Raw genomic sequence first — 18,951 nt, forward strand, 5'->3', positions numbered from 1 at the left:
TAATTAACATTTTATTATATAGAACTAGCTACCTTATTTTTAGTAAGAAAATTAATAGAACTAGTTTAGTAGAATTAGTTCAATTAATTAGTTGAACTAGTTGAATTAACAGAATTAGTTGAATTAATAGAACTAATAAGTGTTTAATGTTTCACCTATGAACATAGAAATGTCGTCTGACGACGAACACGATTTCATTATGTGCGAATACTGCGAAGACCAGCGCGGCCTGTGCGGCAGAAATTTTCTAGTTGATGATAGACGCTTCAGCATCAAGCTGGATGAGAACTTTGAAGTGGATACAGTAAGTCACAACGACAAGTCTTTTTTCGTAATTAAGCATGACTTATGCTTCATTTGCTTCAACTTTTAATTTTAATTTTTCACTATTCTACTAGCGTATCCCCTGCCATGCAAGAATTTTTGTCTTGGATAAGATAGGTTTCAGTCCTAATGAAACTATGGAGGTAAAAAGAGTTTACTTGAAGACCGAGCATGGTTATACCTTCAACGTCAAATTATACAATGCAGACACATACACCTACTTTGAATGCAAAACTTGGCAAGCACTATGCAAGGCTTATGCATTTGAGCCTGATATGGTTATCACCTTTGATATTCGTCCGGAAGATGATATTGAAGGTAATAGAGACATCTGGGTCGATGTGCAGACGCCTCCAGTTCTACCATTATGTGAGTTTCTCAACCATATTTATGTCTTCGATATGAGATTATTTGAACCAGTTGAATAATTAATAGATCTCAATTTATATTGACAGCTTACGTCCAATCAAGCAAACATGTCCGGCGCTTGGTAGACAGGACCGTCCACTGTCCCGGGGCTGAACTAAACTGCGAGGAGACAAGTCATTATGTTTCATGGCTTGAGGATCTTGATGCTGTCAAGACAAATTTCTTTCCTGCACTTAGAAATGTTAGTACTCAAAACGTGCGACCAATAGTGTTCGTACTGAACTACGGTCACATATATTTAGGAAAGATGGTAAGATTTCTACTATTTCTTCTCAGTGCATCTTTTGCATACATTATTTTTTAAGCTAAACTTCATTGCTAATTATGTTACTATACGATGTTCTTCAACAGGGACTCCCGATGAATGTTGTGCCTGATTGGATCGAGACTAAAGGTACCATGAATATTGTTAGCTTACGGCCAAGATATCCTACAATGCACTTAAGTGCATTCAGGATTTCTAATAGCGAGGAATGCTTAATAGTAAAAGACTGGAGCAAAATTGTGAACGATCACAGAGAAGTACTAGGGGGCAGCAATCAGAAGCGCAACCGCGATTAGGAGACAAGTTCATCTGCATGCTCCAGTATGATGAATCAGCAAAGCTATACATGTTCTATGCTATTTTACCTGAGAGAGAGCAGCAGGAGTGATTAATTAGCTAGTGCATGCTCTTAGTACTTGTCCTCTCATGTCCGTGTTCTTCGTCCTGAACTTAATCTCAAAGAGTGATTTGCTTTTGTGGTGTTATGAACGCTTATAATATCATTACCATGTTGAACTCGATGATATCTTTACTATGAAAACCGTTGGTGATGATATATATGATGCAAAAGTTTTTATATTAATTAATATGATGATGATGATGAGTTATTATATCATTTATGAAAGAAATTGCATATTAGTTTCAACTGGATGGATTCTAGCTAGCTAAGTGATCAAGTATATGCCATATCCATATTACCTCGATCACTTAAGTAGGTGATCAAGTATATATAATATGGATATGACATATACTTGATGACTTAGCTAGGATCCACGCATCCAGTCAAACTAATCACCTAATGATTTAACAACTCATTATAATGTAAAACAATCACTAAATTAAATTGAAAACACAAAATTAAAGTAAAAATAAAAAATAAAACCAAAACACACCCAAACATTTAGTACCGGTTGGTGTTACCAACCGGTACTAATGTCCTACGCGCCCATGGAGCTGGCTCGTGCCACGTGGTTGCCCTTTAGCACCGTTCGTGCTGAACCGGTACTAAAGGGGGGGCCTTTAGTGCCTACAATTTAGTGCCGGTTACCGAACCGGCACTAAAGGGCCTTACGAACCGGTGCTATTGCCCGGTTCTGCACTAGTGAATCATGGGCTTTGCCACTTTATTTGATATCGATACCGTGGCCCTCTTGTGGAGCAAGACTCTTAAAGTAGCCTTTGTTGGGCATGTCGAGAACGGTCTATATGTGATTAATTTTTCGGAGCGACCCACTAAGACCGCGACATGCCTAATGGCTAAAGTTGATGTGGGATGGCTTTGGCATCGCCGTCTAGCTCATGTCAACATGAGATCTTTGCAAAGTCTCCTCAAGGGGGACCATGTCCGTGGACTAACGAATGTTAGTTTTGCTAAAGATCGTGCTTGCAATACTTGTACCGAAGGCTCACCCTCCCACGACTATCATTTACTCAAAGAGGCCTTTGGAGCTCCTTCACATGGATCTCTTTGGACCTCCATCCTTCGATAGTCTTGGGGGTAGGAAGTATTGCTTGGTGATTGTGGATGACTACTCAAGATACACTTGGGTGTATTTCTTCAAGAGGAAGAGCGAGACCCAACAAACCGTCATTGACTTTGCAAATGAAGCACAACATCAACACAATGCAAAGATCTTGACAATAAGAAGTGACAATGGCACCGAGTTCAAGAACTACACCTTGGATGAGTTTCTTAGTGATGCGGGGATCAAGCATCAATATTCTGCACCTTACACCCCTCAACAAAATGGTGCTGCGGAGAGGAAGAACCGGACGTTGATGGATGCGGCAAGGACCATGATGGCGGAGTTCAAGTCTCCGTACAACTTTTGGGCCGAAGCCATCAACACCGCGTGTCATGCATCCAATCGGCTCTACCTCCGCAAGGGCTTGAACAAGACTCCATATGAGATACTCACCGGTAACAAGCCCAACCTCAAGTACTTTCGGGTGTTCGGGTGTAAGTGTTTCATTCTCAAGAAAGGTGTTCGGTTGTCTAAATTTGAGGCTAGAGCTTATGAGGGCATATTTGTTGGTTATGCTACAAACTCTCATGCTTACCGTGTCCTTAATAAATCCACAGGACTTATTGAGGAGACATGTAACTTGTAGTTTGATGAGAATAACGACTCCCAAGTGGAGCAAAGTGGCACTTGTGATGTAGGTGATGAAATTCCTCCTCAAGCCATAAGAAGAATGGGTGTTGGCTTTATCCTACCCATTGAGGAACCCCTTGTGGCCGAAGGAGAAGGACAACGCTCCACTCAAGTGGAGCCATCACCAACCCAAGGCCCACATGCTTTCGAAGAACAACATGAAGACCCTCATCCTCAAGAACATGACCAAGGGCAAGATCATGCTCAAGACGGTGTTGACACATCAAGTGATGCCCAAGGTCAAGTTCTCTCCTCCGAGCAAGTTCAAGAACAAGAACAAGCTCAAGACAACGCTCAAGATGATCAAGTGACCACTCCTCGTCTCACCCCCGAGGAGGAATTGGAGCGTTGTGCCGCCAAGGTTGCTTCCAAGCTCTCCACCAAGGATCATCTCATGACGAATGTGCTTGGAAGCTTAAGAAAGGGGGTAAGCACTCGTAGACAATTAGCAAACTATTGTGAGCATCACGCGTTTGTCTCCTGTGTCGAACCCCACAAGGTCTATGAGGTGCTAGAAGATCCGGATTGGCTCAATGCCATGCATGAAGAACTTAACAACTTAGAGCGCAACAAAGTGTGGAGATTGGTGCCAAGACCGACGGGGAACCACAATGTCATTGGAACCAAGTGGATATTTAAGAACAAGCAAGATGCCCATGGGATTATCATTCGCAACAAGGCTCGTTTGGTAGCACAAGGCTACTCCCAAGTCGAGGGTATCGACTACGGTGAAACCTTTGCTCCCGTTGCTCGTCTTGAATCTATTCGCATGTTGATTGCTTATGCTTCTCATCATAACTTTAAGTTACAACAAATGGATGTGAAGAGTGCTTTTCTTAATGGTCCCATTAATGAATTAGTTTATGTCAAGCAACCCCCCGGGTTCGAGGATCCCTACTTTCCCGATCATGTGTATCAAATCGACAAGGCACTCTATGGCCTTAAACAAGCCCCACGTGCGTGGTATGACCACCTTACCGAGTTGTTACAAGACTGTGGTTTTGAAGTTGGGCTAATCGACCCCACTCTTTTTACTAAGAAGGTGAAAGGGGAGTTGTTTGTGTGCCAATTATATGTTGATGATATCATCTTTGGTTCCCCTGGCAAAGCTTTCAATGAGGAATTTGCCGCTCTCATGACCTCAAAGTTCGAGATGTCTTCCATGGGAGAGTTGAAGTTCTTTCTAGGGTTCGAAGTGAAGCAAAGAAGAGAAGGAACCTTCATCAATCAAGCCAAATATACTCAAGACATGCTCAAAAGATTCAAGCTAAGTGATGTCAAGCCGACTTCCACTCCAATGCCCACCAAGTGCCAACTTGACATAGATCCCAATGGTAAAGCGGTGGATCAAAAGGTATATCGCTCCATGATAGGCTCCTTGCTTTACCTTTGTGCATCTAGACCGGATATCAAGTTGAGTGTGGGAATTTGTGCACGGTTTCAAGCCGCACCTAAGGAAAGTCACTATGTGGCGGTCAAACGAATCTTTCGATATTTGGCTCATACCCCAAACTTTGGCTTATGGTACCCAAGAGGAGCAAACTTCAAGCTTGTAGGGTATTCGGATTCCGATTGGGCGGGAGACAAAGTGGATAGGAAGTCCACTTCCGGAGGGTGCCAATTCCTTGGTTGCTCTTTGGTAAGTTGGTCTTCCAAAAAGCAAAGTTGTGTGTCTCTCTCGTCCACCGAAGCGGAGTATGTGGCGGCCGGTAGTTGTTGTGCACAACTCTTATGGATGAGGCAAACTTTAAAGGATTACGGTGTCATTTGTGACAAAGTGCCTCTTTGGTGTGACAATGAAAGTGCCATCAAGATCTCTCTCAACCCGGTGCAACACTTCAAGACGAAGCATATCGAGATCCGGTATCACTTCATCCGGGATCACATTAGGCGAGGAGAGATCGAGCTCAACTATGTCAACACTCATGATAACCTTGCAGATATTTTCACGAAGCCCTTGGATGAAGCAAGATTTCACGAGTTAAGGCATGAGCTAAATATTATTGATTCGAGCAATGTTGCTTGAACCCTTGCACACCCCACCATACTCAACGTGTTGTCTTGTTTAGATGTAGGCATGGACATAGGGGGAGTGTTGTTCTCTCAATGGACTCTCTCTCCCCCCATTATGCATAAATTGATCAAGTCTTTCACATTAGCCATGTTTGATGGTACTTGTGCTTCAAAGACGAGTTTTTGTCATGGACCCAAGGATAATTCTTTGCGGTGGCATACCAATTGACTCAAACATAGGTGGCTATGGTCACCGCCCTCTCTTTGGAGAGGTGGTGTCTCGTGGTTGTTTCGTTTTGTCGTGTGCCTTTCTGCCTTTGTGTGTGGCGTGGTATTGTGGTGTCGTGCTGCCTCGGAGTGTTTGTGCAAAGACCCCGTTTTTCGTGTGCTTGAAACGTGCATCTTCTAGAGCCCATGATACTACCGCGGCTTGCCATGGTACTACCGCTTTGAGAGGCATGGTACTATCGCGCCATAGCGCGGTACTACCGCTCAGGTGCGGTACTTCGGTAGTACCGCGCCGAGCGGTACTACCGCGATGGGGCACGGTATTACCGCGCCGTCGAGGGAGCGTGGGGGTTATGACTCAGGCAGGGGAGTTCCAACTCCCCATACCCATTCACTTGTCTCTCTCCCCACGTCTCTCTCTCTTGCTCAAGAACGGCGCCGGAGGCCCTCGCCGGATCTCCGTCTCCGGCCACTCTCCTCGGATTCCGACCGGTGGGATCGTTCCCCACCACTTCCTCTTGCCATGGACCAAGGTTTTTCCCCAAATCCCTCTTTTTCTTGGTTGTTCTCTCGCTTCTAGGTTTTTGGGGAGATGCTTGTTGTTCTTGAGATTTTAGGCCAAATCTATGCAAGAGTAGGATGTAGGAGAGTCGTGTTGCATAGGAATCATACTTGATATGTTGTCTTGTGGTAGATTTGTCCAACCATAGTATCGCCGCTGTTTCGCGGGATTTTCTCATATTTGAACTTGTTCAGATCTGACGCGGTGCGGTACTACCGTGTCTCATGTGCGGTACTACCGCTCGTGCGGTACTACCGCTCGTCAGGTGCGGTACTACCGCACTAGCTCATGTGGTACTACCGCTCGTCAGACGCGGTACTACCACGCTAGCTGAGGCACTAAGCTCGTATTACCGCTCCTAGACCTGGTACTACCATGACCTTACACGGTACTACCGCGTCTAAGAGCGGTACTACTATCTTAGTTCCGCAGCACATGGCAGTACTACCGTAGGGGTCAAATATCTCTCTAGGCAATTATCTTGTGTGCTTTCTGCATGTTTCTTTTGCTTTGTTGTGGTCTTTGCATTGATCCCTCTTGTTTGTTGTGGGTGTTTTGCGTTTTGTGTCTCAGGTGGTGGCTCTCGCCGTTCCAATCCCAGTCGTGACACTGGCTCCAAGCGTCTGCGCAACCCCCAAGATGAAGCCCTAGAGGGCTCCAATGCCCCCAAGCGCAATGTCAAGACCACTGCCAGCAAGCAAAAGGAACCTGCTAAGGGCATGGACGAGATTTCAGTCTCTGAGTATGTCGAACGCTGGAGGATCAATCCCTATGTGAATCCTCGGGCTATCCTCAGAGACACCGAGTTGTTCTGGACCAAGCAACAGGCTCTCATCTATCTGGATGTGATCAAGAGCAAGCAGAATACCTTCGTGGATGTCAAGTGGATAGACATGCATCACATGCGGAAGGACAAGTTTCATGACTATTTTAGAGAGGCTCTGGACTTGGTGGAGCAGTTTGCTATTGAGCTGGTGATCTCCTTTCACATTGACTATGACCCTGAGCTTATCTGTCAGTTCTTTGCCTCAGTGTACTTTCATCCCGGGGATGAGCGGAGGATGACCTGGATGACCAACGGCCGTCAACTATCTGCTACATGGAAAGAGTTCATGGATCTGCTTCACATTCCTGATGACAGGCTTCACACCCCCGTTGGTGTTCGCCCCCACGCCAACTCTGAGTCTGCCAATAAGAACCAGCTTCAGCCTTTCCTTGTTGAGAAGGTGCTCCCCAATGGCAAGTCAACTTGGGTGTTGAGCTCCTTTCTGGATATCATGCATCGCATCTTCTGCAACACTCTGTTCCCGCGCATTGGCGACAAGGACAAGGTCCATGCCTATCTAGTGGACATGTTGCTCCTGTGTGCAGAAGGCACGTTCATCTCAAACTCAGCCACTTGATGTCTCACACATCATGTGGTGTGAGCTTCGGTTTGCGGTGTTCACTCGCAAGGTACCTATCTATGGACCGTACCTGTTTCTGCTGCTCTCCACCACTTGGGAGAAGATGTACCCTGGTGATGAGTTCCTTGCTCCAGACTGGATTCGCCATGAGTCCATCAGCCTCCGCATCAAGCCCAACTGGGCCAACACCACTACCCGTGTTGAGGCCTCTTCTGCTAGGAGGGCTGCTGGTGAGGAGGAGGCTGCTGCTGAGAATATTGCCGAGGACCGTGCTGCTAGGTCCACCACACCTTCCTCTGAGCCTTCATGGGCCAAGAAGTTAAAGGACAAAATGAAGACTCTCTTCTGCATGCAGGCAAAGGGACAGTACAGGGCTCACGTGACAGACAAGGAGAGTCGCCGCCGTGACAATAAGGTTATGAGGCTCTTTGGATAGGATGTGTCTGGCGGGTCTGAGGACGTCATCACACCTGAGGCTGCCTGAATGTCGAAGCAGGGATACAAGTGGACCAGTTTAGAGGAAGACATCGAGGAGACCGTCCCCGCCGCTGAGTCTGACGAGGAGCATGAGGAGCAGTGGGACGACTTCTCTGCCTGAGCCACCCCGTGTGTAGGTGTCCTCTCTGCCTTTTTGGCGTCTCGATGCCAAAGGGGGAGAGAGAGTAGGGATTTGCGTTGTGTCATGCTTGGTGTGTTTGTTTGCTTTGTCGTTTGGACCTCGTTTGCCTTGTTTGCTTTTGTTTGGTTTGTGCCTTCGAGACCTATCCTACATATGGTGTAAGACATATGCACTCTAACTATCTTAGTTAACTTATGTTTGTGCTATCTTGTCTAGTGATAGATATGCCTTGTCTTTATAATATAGTGGGAGCTTTGATCCTAGTATGTGTGTCGTCTAGTCCAAAGCACTCATCTAGGTGGCACACATCTAGGGGGAGCCCGTCTATATTCTAGAGAGGAGGGGTTTGCGGTTACTTAATATTATTTCCCTTGTGCAAATCCAGTATTGTCATCAATCCACCAAAAAGGGGGAGATTGTAAGGGCATATTTATCCCTAAGGTGTTTTGGTGATTGATGACAACGCGTTTGCGGACTAATCGTGTGCCTTGAGTATCCCAGACATTTCATCGCTAGGCACAAGACGGTTGGGTGCCTCTCGAAAACTGTTGAAGACGGCGTCTTTTCTACGTTTCTTTTTGGTGGATTTGAGTCGTAGGAAAGCCGTACTATTAAGAGGGGGTCCGCGTTGGAAAGGTTTGGGTGGAATCATCACGTACACGTCTCCTTCTTGTCCCCTCCTTTTCCCTTGGAGCTTCCTCCGCTTTCTCGCCTCCCTGGTTCTGGCTGCTGAGTTGGGTCGCGGTACTACTGCTCCAGGAGAGCGGTAGTACTATAGGCACCAGCGGTAGTACCATGCTGCGGCGCGGTAGTACCGCAGGTGCCCACAGTAGTACCGCTCCCCTGGAGCTGAACTACCGCTGCCCACCAGGCTAGTACCGCTCCTTCGCGGTAGTAGGGGCGGATGTAATTTTTTACATCCGCACCTACTGCGGTAGTACCGCTTTCGCTCCGCGGTAGTACCGCGCTATGCTGTCAGGCAGTAGTACCGCCCCTCGCCAGTACTACTGTGTCGGGTTTTTGCTTCTTCCTCTTCTTTGCGGAAGTAGGCACGGATGTTTCCTCCCCCTGGCTAGGGGATTTCTGCCTTGCGGTAGTACCGCATGGAGGCGTCGTAGTACCGCGCTTGCGGAAGTACCGCCCTCAGCTCCTGCGCGTCATATCTGACTTTGCTGTTGCTGGGGTTGCGGCAGTACCGCAGGCCAGTACGGTAGTACCGCATGGTCGTGCGGTAGTACCGCTTGGTAGCAAGCGGTAGTATCGTGCAACCCTACGGTAGTACCGCTGGCCTGGCGCGGTAGTACCGTTGGCCGCGGGCTGGTTGGTGGGTAACGGTTGGATCTTTGTCCTACACTATATAAGGGATCCCCTTCTTCCCCGTTGACCTATCTCTTCGAACCCTAAGCTTCATTATTGCTCTAAGCTCCATTTTCGCCCCGATCTCACTCCCTAGCCAATCAAACTTGTTGATTTGTTTGGGAATGGTTGAGAAGGCCTCGATCCACACTTCCACCAAGAGAAATTTGATTCCCCCCACTAATCCCTTGCGGATCTTGTTACTCTTGGGTGTTTGAGCATCCTAGACGGTTGAGGTCACCGCGAAGCCATAGTCCATTGTTGTGAAGCTTCGTGGTGTCGTTGGGAGCCTCCAATTGAGTTGTGGAGATTGCCCCAACCTTGTTTGTAAAGGTTCGGTCACCGCCTCCAAGGGCACCAATAGTGGAATCACGGCATCTCGCATTGTGTGAGGGCGTGAGGAGAATACGGTGGCCCTAGTGGCTTCTTGGGGAGCATTGTGCCTCCACACCGCTCCAACGGAGATGTACTTCCTCTCAAAGGGAAGGAACTTCGGCAACACATCCTCGTCTCCACCGTCTCCACTCTTGGTTATCTCGTGCCTTTACTTGTGCAAGCTTATTTGTTTCATATCACTTGCTTGCTTGTGTTCCTATCCTTGTTGCATCGTATAGGTTGCTCACCTAGTTGCATATCTAGACAACCTACTTTGATGCAAAGTTTAAATTGTTAAAGAAAAGCTAAAAATTGTTAGTTGCCTAATTCACCCCCCCCCCTATAGTCAACCATATCGATCCTTTCACATGTACATTATTTTGGACTTATTTCACACAAGAAGATAGCACATATATAATAATATGACAGGTTCATAGAACACAGAAGATAGCACATTTCACAGAACTTTCACCACGACAAATTCTTGCATACAAACGACAACAAGTTCACAGATTTTTCATCACGACAAATGCATGCATACATAAGACACCAAGTGCATACATAAGACACCAAATTCAAGACAGCCTTAAAAGTTTTTACCACAACACCAAGTTCATGCATACAAACGCCACCTAGTTCATACACTTCCAAACAAGAAGCTCACTTCCTCCTTCCTCTCTTCACGAGTGCTGCAAGTGTAGGCTCCTCCTCTTCGCTAGCCTCCTCCTCCTCTTCGTTGTATGCCTCCTCCTCCGCCTCAATGTTGGCCTTATATCTTTGCATTCATGTTGGGATAAGCTGATGAGGATACTCCGGACTATGGAATTGTGTGTTCCATGTCTTCTTTCTACCTTTCTTGCCTGGTGTCTTAGCTATGGCTTTGCCTTTCCTAGAGTGAGCATTGCCTTGTGTCGGTTGTGTAACCTGTGATGGTTGTGGAGCATCAACATCATACTCATGATCCTCTTGATGTGTTGCGTCATACTCATGCTCCTCATGATGTGTTGGCTCCTCTTGATGTGTTGGCTCCTCTTCATGGACCTCCTCCTCCATGTCCTCATCGTTCTAGATATAACGCCGTCTATTAGCTTTGGCGGCGCGGGTACCAGGTGCATACACGTCACTGGACTGAGCACCATGGCAAGAAAGCATTGCTGCCATCTTATGGAACCGCTTCTTGAACTTCTGCAACAACACAAAATATGCTACGATATAAGATGCAAATAAATAATCCGCAAAAAGAAACTTTTATAATATATTGGTCACACCTCCATCGTGCTACTAAGAGTCCTCTCAGATAATACACCACCAGGTGGATGACTCAATGCAACATTGACATCGTTGACGCACAAAACCAACTCTATGCCCTGCAATTCATGAACACACCAAACTTATGTATTTGAAAGAAGACAACATGATGCAAGTTTGTTAGAATAGGTCAAACAGACTACCATTTCGTCATGCATCGGTGCATAGTCAACGTGAGCCCCTCTGGTGTCTCTCACAGCCGTGTTGAAGGTATGATAACCTTCTGCAGTCTCCAGGTCTTCAGACACCAACTCCGACCACTCCTCGTGAGTCCAACCAGGCTTTAGCTTTAACCGGTAACGATCCGCATACCACTCTTGATACTTCTGATATGCTGACTGATTGTGAGGTCTATTCTCTGATTGCACTAACGTGTCTCTTTGATTCCAAATTTCTATCCACGCACGGTGTTTGTTTGCCCAATCCGATATATCCTGATTGTTCCTTCGATCGAACCTACAAATGATGCACGGGACAAAGCATTAGCAAACATAGACTTATTCAATGCTCTACTACATACTCAAGGCATGCTTGCTCACCGATGCAGAGATAGCATTTCCTCGTTGCTCTCCTCAATTGGAATACCTTGTCCTCTTCCAAATTGTCTTGCCACACGGTCTACAAAGTGCCACTCGACTGCGAAGAAGCATATCATTGGGCACCTCGCCCGCCAAAGATGGCTATCACGCGTGCACATCTCATTAAGATCATAGTCACGATTTTCCATATAAGGCAACCAATGTACCTGCAAAACAAAGAGATACATTGTTAGATACAAGTTTCATTCTTGACTAAATTTGGTCTCATCGAACTTCTCTATACCTGCTCAGCAGTCAAGGTGTCCAGCTCGTTCATATAGCACTTGTATCGCACATGCGAGCTTCCTGTGTACACTGTCACTTGTTCCCAATAGTAAGCAAGCGTAGGGCGCCGATATGGATCATCATCATGCAGCCCGTCTGGATTACCCCGTGGGTTTGCCATGTTGGGGTTCTTGATATCGGGCCGTCCAACCGGGATCCGCTCCCACATCCACACGGATAGGCTCCAAACAAACCCAGCCAATGAGGATGTATCTCCCTTCCTGCGACACGCCAAGTCAAGCTGCAATCAAACAAACATGTTAGATATGGAGGCGCATGACAAATGCGAGTTAAATGCTTGCAAATATCTCTTACCTGACGATACAAATATGCTAGTGCGGCCGAACCCCAGCTATACTAGGTATCCCAGTTATTGAGTAGCTCCAGGAACATCCAGAGGGTCGAGTTCCCGGTTGCATCTGAGAAGACTACCTTGGTTAGTACATATCAAAGATAGGCCCGCGTGTACTGCTGCACAACCACGTCATTAGCACCCTGAGGACACGGATTGGTGTTTCCTCTAACCGCTTTTAGCCAAGAATGCCTCACTCTCGCGGTATCGGCCTTGCCTTCCTTAGGGGCGTCGGGCTGAACACCAATTAAAATGCCAGTCCGTTCTCGCCAATTAACGGTACTGACATGACCGGTAACAGCTTGTCTGTTGATAGAAAGGCCGCTTATCATAGCCATGTCCTCAAGGGTCATCGTCATCTCCCCAAATGGAAGGTGGAACGAGTGAGTCTCCGGCCTCCAACGATCCACAAGTGCGGTCAGCGCCGCGTGGTTCACCGGCGGAGCGCGTCGCTTAAACTGCAACACGAATGGGAGAAGACCCAATCTCCGAATGTAAGGCTCGTACCGCGGGTCGTAAGTAAAGTCATCAGTAGAATGACCCCTAATGCGCATAGCAACTACAAGCTGCAAATAAAGTGATGTTTTAATCAATACAAGAACACAAATGAGAAACAACGAAAATTGATAAGTCTTGCTTCTTACATGTCCGTTCTCAATGGCACGAGCACGATGCTCCTTATCCCACTCATCGATTAATCCGTCATACCAAGTTCCATCACCATCCGCCATCCTACAAAACAAATCACAAACATCTATGAATACATGAACAATATCAAACAATACAATTTTCTTCTCCAAGTTATGCCATATGAACACACCATTCTTCTCAAACATAACCACATCATTTTTTTTGCTTCATATGCACACATAATTCTTCTCAAACATACCAACATCATCTCAATCAAATAAATTTGTCAAATAATATGGTGTCACATATGCAAATACATATCATCTAGAGTACCAAATTTTACCATGTCTTTTGCAAATAAAGTATGCCAACAATAGGATTATCTACACATAGAGACATCATATTTAAATTCAACTGTATTGTTATACCACATACACATATCATCTATCAAACCAAATTATCAAACACGTCTTTTACATACAAAAATCATGTATTCATCACCCCTCTTAGTTCAAAAACAATTCTTATGGACAACATATGCACAAAACGGAATTGATTTTGCCTACATGTTCAACTACACATCATCTACTGCCTACCAAATCATCTATCAACTACAAACAATTTCCTAAAACAAAGAAACCGTCTACTCATCTAACATCACCTAGTGTTGAATAATGCATCAAAAAGAAGAGGACTCAACCCAAATAAATTGGAGGAGACGGGGGAGAATACCTCAAGGATGCTTAGGGGGCCCAGATCCACGAACTAGAGTGGAGGATGGAGTAGATCGGGTGAGGATTTGGTGTGAGGGAGAAGAGGGGCGAAGGAGAGAAGCCCTCTGTTCGTGCGCCGCCCAGGAGGAAAAGAGATGGGTGGGTGGGCTCGGCCCGCGGGGGTTATCCACTTACCAGGGCCAGACGCCAGGGTCCTTGGCGTCTGGCCCCTTTGCCACGTCAGCAGGTCAACGGGCAGGCGGGCAGTGCGGGCTAGGGGCCAGATGCCAGGGTTCCTAGCGTCTGGTTCGCAATGGATGTTGGCGTCACCTAAAGAGGTCAAAATTGAATTTATTTTTTTGAAACAAGGTCAAATCGGAATTTTGTTAGCCTTTTAGGTCAGAATATTAATTTTGTCCCCCGACGCCCATGGGTATAGATAGACTATATTGAAAATACGACCATCATCGTATATAGGTACCTCGAGGGCTCCGTCTCGTGCTAGTTTGCCATTCTCCACCTCCAGTTCCTGCCACCTACCAACAACCTCGAGGGCTCCGTCTCACGCTCATCTGCCATTCATTCTCGATCTCCCCAGTTGCTACCATCTACTGATCTAGCGACATGTCCAACGCTTTTGCGTCCTCCATCGGTGCCAGCGGCGGCGTGACCGCGTCGGCCATCGTTGCCCCGGTCGTCGGGTCCGGCTCGCACATCCTCCGCATCGACGGCTACTCCTGCACAAAGGGGATCGGCAACGGCACACACATCGCGTCCGAGACGTTCGCCGCCGCAGGGCACCGCTGGTGCTTGCACTACTACCCCGACAGCGTGAACCGCCACGACTCCGGTGAGATATGCATCTTTCTGAAGCTTGTTGACGTCGATGCCGATAAAGTGGAAGCCAAATACACGATTAGTCTGCTCGACCATGATGGGAATCCAAGGCCGCAATACGTCCGTGCGGGCCAGAATACCTTTTCGGGCAGAGACACTTCGACGCCGGGGGTTGGTCTCATCGAGAGGAGCGAGCTTGAAGGATGCGGTTACCTCAAGGACGACGCTTTCGTTATCAGGTGCGATATCATCGTGGTAAAGGAGATCTTCACCAAGGCCATCCCGGTCTCCGAAATTTTCCGTCCCGTCATGAAACGGGAGATGTGAAACGGCCGACGAGGGGATGGATTTTGTTCTTGAAGTCGCCGGAGATCAGGACTCGCTTGTCCATGCTTGCGCGCGTGCCATCTGATGAGTGCCGATGCTGAGTACCTTTCATGACTACCAATGTTTTTCTTGCCGTGATTACGACCTACCAGTGCCAAGTTCATTGCGATCTTCGTCTGTTATGGCGTCTCCAATGCTTTGCATTTGCTATAGTTGCCTGTGAGTCCTTTATATGAATCATCCTGTCCTGTGCTGGAGACGTTTGTAAACAAGGTGGCTTTATAGACTCACGCAGATTGCGCATTCTATGGTGCAGCCATCCTAAACTGCTTAAATACCGGACAGAAACATTCTAAAAGAGATTGTGGTCCTTCATGAAATGCTCCATGAGATTCACGCGAAAAAACTAGACGAAGTTGTTTTCAAAGTGGATTTCGAGAGAGCGTACGATAAAGTCAAATAACCATTTCTTCAACAGGCCTTGCGTATGAAAAGTTTTGATCAGAACTGGCGACATCAGGTAGAATTTTTCACGCAAAAAGAGAGTGTTGGAATAAAGTGAATGATGACATAGGTCACTATTTCCAGACACATAAGGGCCTGAGACAAGGAGATCTGATATCATCTATTCTGTTCAACATAGTAGTTGACATATTGGCGATTCTAATAAAAAGGGCTAAGGATGTTGATCAGGTAGGTAGCCTGGTTCCTCATCTAGTTGATGGAGGTGTGTCTATCCTACAGTACGCCAATGATACTATCATCTTTATAGAGCATGACTTGGCAAAAACGAGAAACATGAAGCAGGTGTTATGCTTATTCGAACAATTGACCGGGTTAAAGATTAACTTTCATAAAAGCGAATTGTTCTGTTTTGGAAGAGCCAATGAGGAACAAGACGCTTACAAGCAATTGTTCGGGTGCGAATTGGGGGCTTTACCTTTTACGTATTTGGGTATACCAATTCACCATCGTAAGCTGACAAATATAGAATGGAAGTGCATTGAGGATCGATTTGAGAAGAAACTGAGATGCTGGAAGGGCAAGCTGATGTCATACGGAGGCCGATTAATTCTTATTAATTCAGTTCTCACGAGTATGTCCATGTTTCTCTTGTCCTTTTTCGAGATACCAGTTGGAGTTCAGAAAAGGCTGGACTTCTATCGATCCCGCTTCTTCTGGCAGAGTGGTGAACTGAAGCGAAAATACAGACTCGCCAAATGGGATATTGTTTGTAGATCGAAATACCAAGGGGGTTTGGGTATTAAAAATCTTGAGGTAAAGAACAGATGTCTTCTCAGTAAGTGATTGTATAAATTATCTGTTGAGAAGGAGGCCACATGGGCACAGATTCTGCATAGTAAATACCTTCATTCAGGGGCGGAGCTGGACCCAAGGCCCAGGCCCGGGGCGTGGAATTCTTACTAGCCTATTATATATGTATGTTTTTCTATAGGCCCGGGGTGCAGCCCAGTAAATTGAAGGAGGCCCAGAGCGTCATGGGCTGCCTCACGTATGAGGAAACCTCCAACTCGGGCACGCACACAACAGGAGAGTAGGAGACCTCGCCCCCACGAGCCACGATCTAATATAATAACTAACCTAAAGAAAAAAGTCTAACTCGCACACGACAGGAGACGCCAGCCTGATGGGCCGTCTCACCTGAAACTGACGGACGCACGCACGACACGATTCTGTCAGGAGAAGCCAGCGCTCGCGCGGCCGCCGCGGACCTAACTCCTACCGACGCACTCAAGATCAATCTCCAGAGTCCAGACTCCAGCACCAGCGCAGGCCACCGGCGCCGCCGTCCGTCGCCGTCCCGGCCACTGCCGGACCGCCCTCCTGTGCGTCGTTTGTCCAATCTTCCGCATGGCGCGCCTGGCTGCTTGTTGTCGCACCTTGGTATTGTTTTTGATGCTTTCCCAATTTCCCCTGATGCTTCCACTTCTATCGTGTTCCACAATGTCAGCGTATAAACTAGTCCCAACTTTGTAATAATGTGTGTATATGCGTGTATCCAGTCATATACCAAGGGTATTGTTGAACTCAATTTGATGTAATTGTCAATTTCATTTCATATATTGTAGAAAAACAAGATGAAGAGATTTCATATTGAGTGAGATGTATTTGCAAGTATTGATGATGATGATATTGTATATCAATTTGTATCATCTAGGTCTCGCAAAGGGCTTTTACCTCGTCGAAGTGGTAAGTTTTTATACTTGTATCAATGATAATTGTTTCACTTGACGTCGTTTATGCCTTCTTTTATGAAAATTTTCTTTTGATGTCTTGAAGGTGTTGGCTCTTCTTCCTCCGATGATGAGATTATGTGAGGTACTGGTGAAGCAAACCGGAGGCGTTGGCTCTTCTTTTGATTTGGTACTCTTTTTTTATCACATACCGGTTTTTTGTAGTTTTTGACATGTTTTTAATTTTTTCATTGTATTGTTGGGCATTGGGTTTCAATTCTAAATTTATCGTGCAATTGAGCCATATTTTGTATGGGGTATCTTTTGTGGTAGCTAAGTGACTTATGGGCGTTTAGTTTTTCCTTGCGGCGATTTTTTTTGGGCCCGGGGCTTGCTCCAATCCTGGCTCTGCCACTGCCTTCATTTTAAAACTTTGTCCCAGGTGACAGTGAGGCCGACAGACTCGTCTTTCTGGAAAGGACTGATGAGAATTAAATCAGTTTTTTCAATAGGACAAAGTTTATAGTCGGAAATGGTACCACTACGAGGTTCTGGGAGGATACATGGCTAGGAGAAGCACCACTCGCGCTTCAATATCCTTCCCTTTATAGCATTGTTCAATGAAGAGACGCTTACATTGCGACAGTACTTCATTTCATCCCTCTCAATATTCACTTCGGGAGGACGCTAGCCGAAAACCATTGGGAAGCTTGGCTCCATCTTGTGGGTAGTCTGATGGATGTTCAACTTTCTCAACGGCCCGATCAGTTGTGCTAGAAGCTTACTACGACCGGGGAGGATGGTTAAATCCATGTATCTGGATGTTATCAATTCTAACTCCATTCCTAGTTCGAAACATGTTTGGCAAGTCAAAGTATCTTTGAAAGTTAAAGTGTTTATGTGATTTGTACATAAATAAGTCATTTTTAACTAAGAACAACCTGGTAAAACGCAATTGGACGGGACCTACAAGATGTAGTTTTTGTGATCGGGTTGAATTCATCAAACACCTCTTTCTTGACTGCCCGTTGGCAAAAAAATTATAGCGGACGGATCACATAGCCTTTAACATTACTCCTCCGAATACTGTCAGCACGTTATTTGGGATGTGGCTTGACGGGATAGATTTGGAAACAGCGAGACACATTCGCATAGGAGTATGTGCTTTATTTTGGCAGTCTGGAACTGCAGAAATGATTTGGCCTTTAACAGAACAGTAAATATTCATTTTTTGCAGGTTATCTTCCGAGACACCGCGTTGATCCGTATATGGTCGCTATTCACTCCGACGGAGGTCAGGAAGCATTTGGTTACTGGATCTATCTGATGGGAGATGGTAGCACGGGCTATTTTCAACCGGTTTGGATGGCGGTCATGTAATAGGATAGACAATTAGTTTTCCTATCTTTTTTATGCCAGCCGGTTCTGGCTTTACTTTTTTCGTCTGCTCTTTGTGAGCATTTTTTGTTCTTTTGTTTCAGACATCAAGACTTGTGTTGAACCTATTTGATTATTAATCTAGTTGGCCGTATGCATCATTCTGATGCAAAGACCGGGAAGCTCCCCCTTTTTAGAAAAAATGCCCCATTTCTGCGTCCCGATCCATGCATAAACTTTTCTCTTTTTGGCTTTCCATATGTCATACGTGATAGCCAACGAAGTAGCGTCCAACCATGGATGGATCTTGAATATCCGATTCTGCAATAGGTGAAGGAGATAATAGGAGCAGAACTCCGCTGATGGATCGATCAATGCGTCGGGTCTTCCCCGCCGCACCGCCGCAAAGAGGATAGGCGGGGAGAGCTTTATTCCATCTTTAAAGAGCCGTCATCGTCTTGCGTTCCTAAGTAGGACTCAAACCATAAATAAATAAATTAAAAACAAGTGGCAACCCAATTGGTTGACTTCAAAAGGTTCATGAATTTTTGGATTTTTTAATAAAAATTAAAAAGTTTATAAAATTTGAAGTTAAAAAAATTAAATAAGTTCAACA

The 18,951-nt window shown here is 46.0% G+C and overlaps 1 long non-coding RNA gene across 1 annotated transcript; it reads left to right on the top strand.

The window, feature by feature from the left end:
* The first annotated feature begins 16,402 nt into the window (after positions 1-16,402).
* LOC123147485 (uncharacterized) lies at positions 16,403-18,477 on the top strand. The gene is made up of 4 exons (XR_006473211.1): positions 16,403-16,668; positions 16,854-16,974; positions 17,065-17,148; positions 18,196-18,477. It is a non-coding gene; the product is annotated as an uncharacterized lncRNA (long non-coding RNA).
* The last annotated feature ends 474 nt before the right edge of the window (positions 18,478-18,951 follow it).

The sequence above is a fragment of the Triticum aestivum genome, chromosome 7A (assembly GCF_018294505.1).
Source record: "Triticum aestivum cultivar Chinese Spring chromosome 7A, IWGSC CS RefSeq v2.1, whole genome shotgun sequence".
Taxonomy (NCBI): domain Eukaryota; kingdom Viridiplantae; phylum Streptophyta; class Magnoliopsida; order Poales; family Poaceae; genus Triticum; species Triticum aestivum.